Source organism: Macrotis lagotis, chromosome 1 (genome assembly GCF_037893015.1).
Source record: "Macrotis lagotis isolate mMagLag1 chromosome 1, bilby.v1.9.chrom.fasta, whole genome shotgun sequence".
NCBI lineage: Eukaryota > Metazoa > Chordata > Mammalia > Peramelemorphia > Peramelidae > Macrotis > Macrotis lagotis.
Genome location: NC_133658.1, coordinates 331,838,492 through 331,846,210, shown reverse-complemented (window position 1 = coordinate 331,846,210; position 7,719 = coordinate 331,838,492). Strand labels below are relative to the sequence as shown.

General features: G+C 35.1%; 1 pseudogene; it reads right to left on the bottom strand.

The window, feature by feature from the left end:
* Window positions 1–5,864: 5,864 nt before the first annotated feature.
* On the bottom strand, window positions 5,865–7,434 carry LOC141517502 (glycine amidinotransferase, mitochondrial pseudogene; annotated as a pseudogene).
* Window positions 7,435–7,719: the final 285 nt, after the last annotated feature.

Below are 7,719 nucleotides of genomic sequence, written 5' to 3'. Positions count from 1 at the left end.
GTTTATATATATATATATATAAATACTGATGATTTATGTGGGTTTATTTCATATTCTACTACTTTGCTGGATTTGTTAATCGTTTCAAGGAGTTTTAAAGATGATTTTCTCAGTTTCTCTAAGTGTACTATCATTTCATTTGCAAAGAGTGAAAGCTTTGCTTCTTCATTGCCAGTTTCGATTCCTTCAATTCCTTTTCTTCTCTCATTGCTAAAGCTAGCATTTCTAATACTTTATTGAACAGTAATGGTGATAATAGGCACCCTTGTTTTACCCCTGATCTTATTGGAAAAGCTCCAAGTTTATTCCCATTACATACATATAATACTTGTTGATGATTTTAGATAGATACTATTAATTATTTTAAGGAAAACTCTATTTATTCCTAAACTTTCTAGTGTTTTTAATAAGAATGGATGTTATAGTTTATCAAAGGCTTTTCTAGCATCTATTGAGATAATCATGTGATTTCTGTTGCTTTTGCTATTGATATGTTCAATTATGTTGAGTAGTTTTCTAATATTGAACCATCCCTGACTATCTAGAATAAATCCTACCTGATAATGGTGTATTATCCTAGTAATAACTTGCCATAGCTCATTCCTAAAATTTTATTTAAGATTTTTGCATCAATATTCATTAGGGAGATCGATATGTAATTTTCTTTGTTTTGGTTCTTCCTGGTTTGGGTATCAGTACAATGTTGGTGTCATAAAAGGAATCTGGCAAATCTCCTTCTCCTATTTTTTAAAATGGATTATGCAGAATAGTAATTAATTGTTCTTTAAATGTTTGATAGAATTCACTTGTAAATCCATCTGGCCATGGAGACTTTTTCTTAAGGAGTTTATTGATGGTTTCTTCAATTTCTTTTTCTGAAATAGGGTTATTTAAGTATTTTATTTCCTCTTCTGTCAATCTGGGCAGTTTGTATTTTTGTAAACATTCATCCATTTCACTCAGGTTATCCAATTTATTGGGCATACAATCTGGCAAAGTATCTCCGAATTATCTCTTTAATTTCCTCCTCATTGGTGGTTAGTTCACCATTTTTGTTTTTGATACTGGTAATTTGGTTATCTTCTTTCTGTTTTTAATCAGATTAACCAAAGCTTTTTTTATTGACTTTTTCATAAAAACAACTCTTAGTTTTATTGATGAGATCAATGGTTTTCTTGCCTTCAATTTTATTAATCTCTTCCTTGATTTTCAGAATTTCTAATTTGGTATTTAATTAGAGATGTTTAATTTATTCTTTTTCTAGTTTTTAGTTGCATACCCAATTCATTGATCTATTCTTTCTTTTTTTTTATTCATATAGGCATTTAGAAATATAAAGTTTCCTCTCAAAAATGTCTCGGTTGCATACATTTTGGTATGATGTCTCATTAGTATCATTTTCTTGGATATAAATTTTGATTATTTCTATTACTTGCTGTTTGATCCACCTATATTTAAGATTAAGTTTTTTAGTTTCCAAGTAGTTTTTGTTTTTCTTTCCATGATTCTTTATTATATGTAATTTTTTATTGTATCATGGGCCAAGAAATATGTATTTATTATTTCTGCTTTTCTGCATTTGAGTGTAAGGCTTTTGTGATCTAGTACATGGTTAATTTTGGTGTAGATGCCATGTATTGCCGAGAAAAAAGGCATATTCTTTTCTATACTGATTAAGTTTTCTCCAGATGTCTATCATATCTTCTTAACTTTCTTTTTGTTTATTTTGTGGTTAGATTTATCTAATTCTGAAAGAGGGAGTTTGAGGTCCTCCCATTATTAAAGTTTTACTTGACCATGTCTCCTTGTAATTCATTCAGCTTTTCCTCTAGGAATTTGGATGCTATACCCCTAGGTGCATACATGCTTAATAATGAAATAGCTTCATTACCAATGGTGCTTTTTAAGAAGATGTAGTTTCCTTCCATATCCCTTTTAATGATATCTATTTTTGCTTTTGCTTTATCTATGATCAAGATCACTATGTGTGGAGTGTTGAGACCCTAACCTAAAATAACTACTCTCAAAGTGGCAGCAAAGAGTTAAAATTTATTTCCATTCTTGCAAGAAATGGGGCAGTTCCTAACTCCCTATGAGAGAGAGAGAGAGAGAGAGAGAGAGAGAGAGAGAGAGAGAGAGCAGGAAAAGCCAAATTACAGAAGCTGAAGCAAAGTTAAAAAACCACAAAACCTACAACCCATTTCCCCCTCCTCTTTTTCTGCTGACCCTTACAACAATTGGTCAAACTTGATGGTCCGAAGAGAAGGGATGTGTACCTAAGCTTGTTTGTTTACACCTTATATGGTTAGGGTGACATGATTTTTCTAGCTGGAGATCCACGTTCTCACACTCACCTGATTCTTGAGAAATAGAAACTGAAGCCTATGGGCTTAGACTAATTTAGCCCTATATTTCTGAAAAGTCAGTATTTTTATTTCTCATAACTACTCCTGATTTTTTTTTTACTCTAATTGAGGTGTGATATATTTTGCTCCATCCTTTTACCTTTACCCTGTGTGTATATATCTCTGCTTCAAATGTGTTTCTTGTAAACAAACATATTGTAGGATTTTGGATTTTAATCCATTCTGCTATCTATTTTTGTTTTATGGGATAGTTTATCCCATTCACATTTATAGTTAAGATGACTATTTCTGTATTTCACTCCATTTATATTCTTTCTTTTCTTTCTTCTTATTCCTTCCCACCAAAATTTTACTTCTTTTCCCCATTAACTTTCATTTTATTTTCACTTATACCTTTGCTTTCCCTTTTATCAGTCCGTTCTTCCCTTATTTTTCCCATCTCCCCATCTCCTCCTTCCCTATAGTTTAGTATAGATTAAAAAAATGTTTTTTTTTTATTTATGGAAATGTGGTTAAGTAACTTGCCCAAGGTTGCACACAGCAAGGCAATTATTATGCGTGTCTGAGCCAGATTTGAACTCAGGTCCTCCTGATTCCAGGGCCACTGTTCTATTTTTTTTTTTTTTTTTAGTTTTTGCAAGGCAAATGGGGTTAAGTGGCTTGCCCAAGGCCACACAGCTAGGTAATTATTAAGTGTCTGAGGTTGGATTTGAACTCAGGTACTCCTGACTCCAGGGCTGGTGCTCTATCCACTGTGCAACCTAGCTGCCCCAATCCACAGCTCTATTGATTGCACCACCTAGCTGCCCCAGGATAGATTTTTAAACTCAAGTGGGAATGTATCTTATTCCCTCTTTGAGCCAAATCTATTTTTTGTTTGTTTTTTTTTGCAAGGCAAATGGGGTTAAGTGACTTGCCCAAGGTCACACAGCTAGGTAATTATTAAGTGTCTGAGACCAGATTTGAACACAGGTACTCCTGACTCCAAGGTCGGTGCTTTATCCACTAGCCACCTAGCTGCCCTGAGCCAAATTTATTGAATAGAATTTACTCAGTGTTCACACTCTCCCTTCTTTCCCTCTAAAATTATAAATCTTTATGCCTATTCACTTGGTGTTATTTATCACTTAAGTACTATTAATCAAATCACATTTTGATTATTTGATTGCTTGTTAAGCTCAAATTATTATCAAAGTTTCATCATAGATTGATTGCATTGTCTCAAATTATATCAAATTATAATTATAATCATTTTTGACCTTACCTCCTTTTCAAATACTCTCCAAGGATACACAATCCTCCTCATGAACAAAAGTATCATCCAAAGCCAAATCATTTCTTAAATTATTTATAATTCCCCCTCCCAGGCCTACTTTCTCTCACACTTTACCCCCACCCCAGGGTGCTTAACCCCTTGTTAAGTGAATCAAGGATTGAGTCAAACCCTGATTTAATTAACTAAAAGAATCTTAAAGAAACTTAATCAGCTCTAAGAACTGGGAGACTCTGGAGGTCTCACTTGAGAACTTTATAAATGATTCTAAGTTATGGGAGACACTGACTCAACTGTCCAGTTTATGATGCCCTCATTACAAAAAGTGCTAAGCTTTGTGAACACAACAGAATTAAAGTGGTCAAAAGGTAATGAGACACTAAAGTTCAGAGTTAACACGCCTGCTTTTCATTAGGGCTTTTTGTTTCAATTATGGTGATTGTCATCTTGGAACTCTTCAATGGAGAGACAAGACCCAACCATACCCATATCTTTTAAGTCCAATTTCTTCAATTATATTTGACCTTTTCATTATCCTAAGAGAAGTAAAGTTCTTGACATTTGTTTTGTTTTTTCCTTCCCCTTTTCATTTACCTTTTAATGTAAATCTTGAATCACATATTTGACAATTGAATTTTCTGTTCAGTTCTGGTCCTTGTGTCAGGAAATGCTGGAAGTCTTCTATTTTGTTGAACATACATCTTTTCCCCTGACAGTATATGCTGAATTTTACAGTGTAGTAAATTCTGGGTTGTAATCCCAGGTCCTTTGCCCTCTAATATATAATATTCCATGTCTTCTGGTCCTTTAATGTTGAGGCTTAAAGATATTATTTGAGTTTTACAATCCCCCCCATCTTACTTCCCTCCCCCCCCCCCCCCCCACGGAAAGCAATCTGTCAGTCTTTACTTTGTTTCCATGTTGTACATTGATCCAAATTGAGTGTTATGAGAGAGAAATCATACTGGATCTATTTTCCAGGTCATTTTCCCCACTAAAAGATACTTTATGTTTTCTTTAATTTTTTCAGCTTTCTTATTTTGTTTGATGAAATCTCATAGTCTCATAGATTCATTGGTTTCTAATTGTTCAATTCTAATTTTTAGGATTTTATTTTCTTCAATTACCTTTTGTGTTTCCTTCTTAAAGGTGTTGAATTCTCTGGTCAATTTTTCAAAATTTTCCTGCATGCCTCTCATTTCTTTTTTTCCATTTTTCTTCTTCCTCTCTTCTTTGATTTTTTAAATTCTTTTTTAAGTTCTTTGATGGGGGGCAGCTAGGTGGCACAGTAGATAAAGCACCAGCCCTGGAATCAGGAGTACCTGGGTTCAAATCTGGTCTCAGAAACTTAATAATTACCTAGCTGTGTGGCCTTGGGCAAGCCACTTAACCCCATTTGCCTTGCAAAAACCTAAAAAAAAAAGTTTAAAAAAAGTTAATAATGTGTTGTAGACTTTGATATAAAGTATCATTATTGTAATTGTTGTTAAAAAAAATAAAGTTCTTTGATGAACTTTTGAATTTGAGTCCAATTCATAGATTCTTTTTTTTGAACACAAAAATTTTTATTAGCATAAAAAATACATGTCTAGTATCCAACATTAAAACCAGGTCATATATATGTATGTAGATATTTTTTTGCATCAACTACTGAATGCTCTTATCTCTCAGCTATGCATTAAAGAATTTGCACTTATGTAAACAAATCTTAACTTACCAAAGAAAGGGAACTTGCAGATGTAGTAGTGTATAGTACACCAAGAAGTTAAGAGTAGGAAATTACTATTATAGCTTACTGCATTGAATATTTCTGTAAGAACCTTAAAATAACAGAAAATGTGGCCAAAATATTTCAATTGAAATGAGGTAAGTCATATGAAAGTGTTTTTAGAAGCAAATAATACTAATGTTGAATGTTGAGATGAGAATATTAACAGAATTCCTGGAAAATTCCCTTTGATGTTTGCATAGTTTAGCTTATCTTAAAAAAAAGAAATAAAAAATTAACCAAAACACCATTATAAAAAGAGGCAATTATCTGGTACCACTTAAAATCTGAGTACTTATATATTTTTCTTACTTAGGAAAAAAAGTGACATATATATATATGTATATATACATATATATATATGTATATATACATATATATATATGTATATATATATATATATATATATATAATACTTAACAGAGAAAAAGAAGAATGTTAAATTCAGGGCTATCATTTCAAAGCTGCCTTTTGGATAGAACATTAAACAGAGGTAGATAGTTAAACATTAGTGGCCAAGTTATTCTAGCAGCTAACCTTTGTCTTGAAACACATTCTGTCAAGTGTTCACAAATTGTTTCGAAAAGTCAGCCCAAAGACTTAATAATTAAGTATTTTTTTCTTTTATATGGAAGAGAGTGAGAATAAACTGTTAAGAATATTATAGCTTAAAGCACTATATAGCTAGCTCATGCATTTATTTTAGCAGTAAAATGAAGCTTATACCTAAGCTTCCTAGGCTTATTGCAATCTAAGCAGCTACCACCACTCATCAGGACAATTCTAGTCAAAGTAGGATTGCAGGGTGCCATGCCAATGGACATCACAGGTCCAACAATGGAAACCTCCTCCCAGTGAATTGGCATTACGAATATTAACTTTAATTGTTGAAATACCTAGTTTTTCGAACATTTTTTGAGTTTGAATTTCATTGGCATCTACCATAACATGTTTTTCATCCAACATTAAGACATTCATGGAGAGCCATTTGGATGACATCCAGAGTGGGTGGTCATCTGGGATGATTGGAGTTGGAGGAGTAACTATAGTCCATCCTGCTTTCTTGAAAAGTTCAGTCTGATGACACTGCCTGGTCAGGGTTGGAAAGCACAAGCCCAGGTCCAATGATATTGAAGGTGGCATCAATATGCATTGGATTGGGATCTTTAAAGGAGATGATATGCACCCTGTAGTCTGGAGCAAGATGCCTACGCATCCACTCAATGTCCAGGTAATTTGTTACCTGGCTTCTCTGTGCAAAAATATCTCTTCCAACTCGAATGAAGTCAGCAGCATCAAAACATGGCTCATATTCAGTCGTCACAAATTTTCCCTGAGCAGCCAATTTGTGTCTGTCTTCTACGGAATAGATTGGATAATCTGGATCATAAAGCTCATTGGCCATTGTGGGTTTAGGAGCAGTTGTCCACTTAGCCTCACGATGGAAATAATCTTTGATAATTGATCTGTATGCTCGATATTCAAAGAAGTGTGCATGCCATGCCATGGGAGCTTCAATGATTTAATTTCCAACTATTATCTGAATGTCTCTGGGCATTGCACCATACAAACCTGTAGACTCAAAATCTGGTGTTTTGTACTTTAAAGACCAATCAATGGGATCAGGTCTCTTAACAGTAACTCCTTCCATTTTCAAAATATTGCACTTTTCTTCAATTTCAGCAACAGCCTTTTTCAAATGCTCCTTGGGAAAGTACTGGCCTCCATGCTGCTGATAAAATGGCCAAAACTTTTCATATGTGTTGGCCTTGACTTCCACGGTGAATGTGGGGACGCAGGCATTTTCAGCCCTTCCTACAATCACCTCCTCCAGCGGGTCCCACTCGTTATGGGAGGAGACGGGGCAGTCCTTTGTGGCAGGCTCCGTGGCCTTGTCCTCAGCAGCAAGGGGCTTCCTGGAGGCTGCTGCGGCCTGGGTGCTCTGGAAAGTTCGCTGCACCCATCCTGATGTAATGCACCGCCTCGGCGCCCCGGCTCCCACCGCGCAGGCAGCGGACCCGCAGCATGTCCCCGGCCTCAGCCGCTCCGCCATGGCGATGGTCTCCGGCACGGCGGTGGGCAGCCTGGCTCTCTTCGCAGGACACGCGGTGACACGCGTCCCAATTCATAGATTCTTTTGAGACTTTTCCTGTGAGTGATTTTTCACTGATTTCTTCTGCCAACATGACATTGTTAATTATCTTTGTCTCTAAAGTAGTTTTCTATAGTGAGCACTCTTTTAGCTTTCTTGATCATCTTTGTTGTTTTAGTTCTACTCCTGGGCTTTAGGGAATATAAAGCCAAGCTTTTTA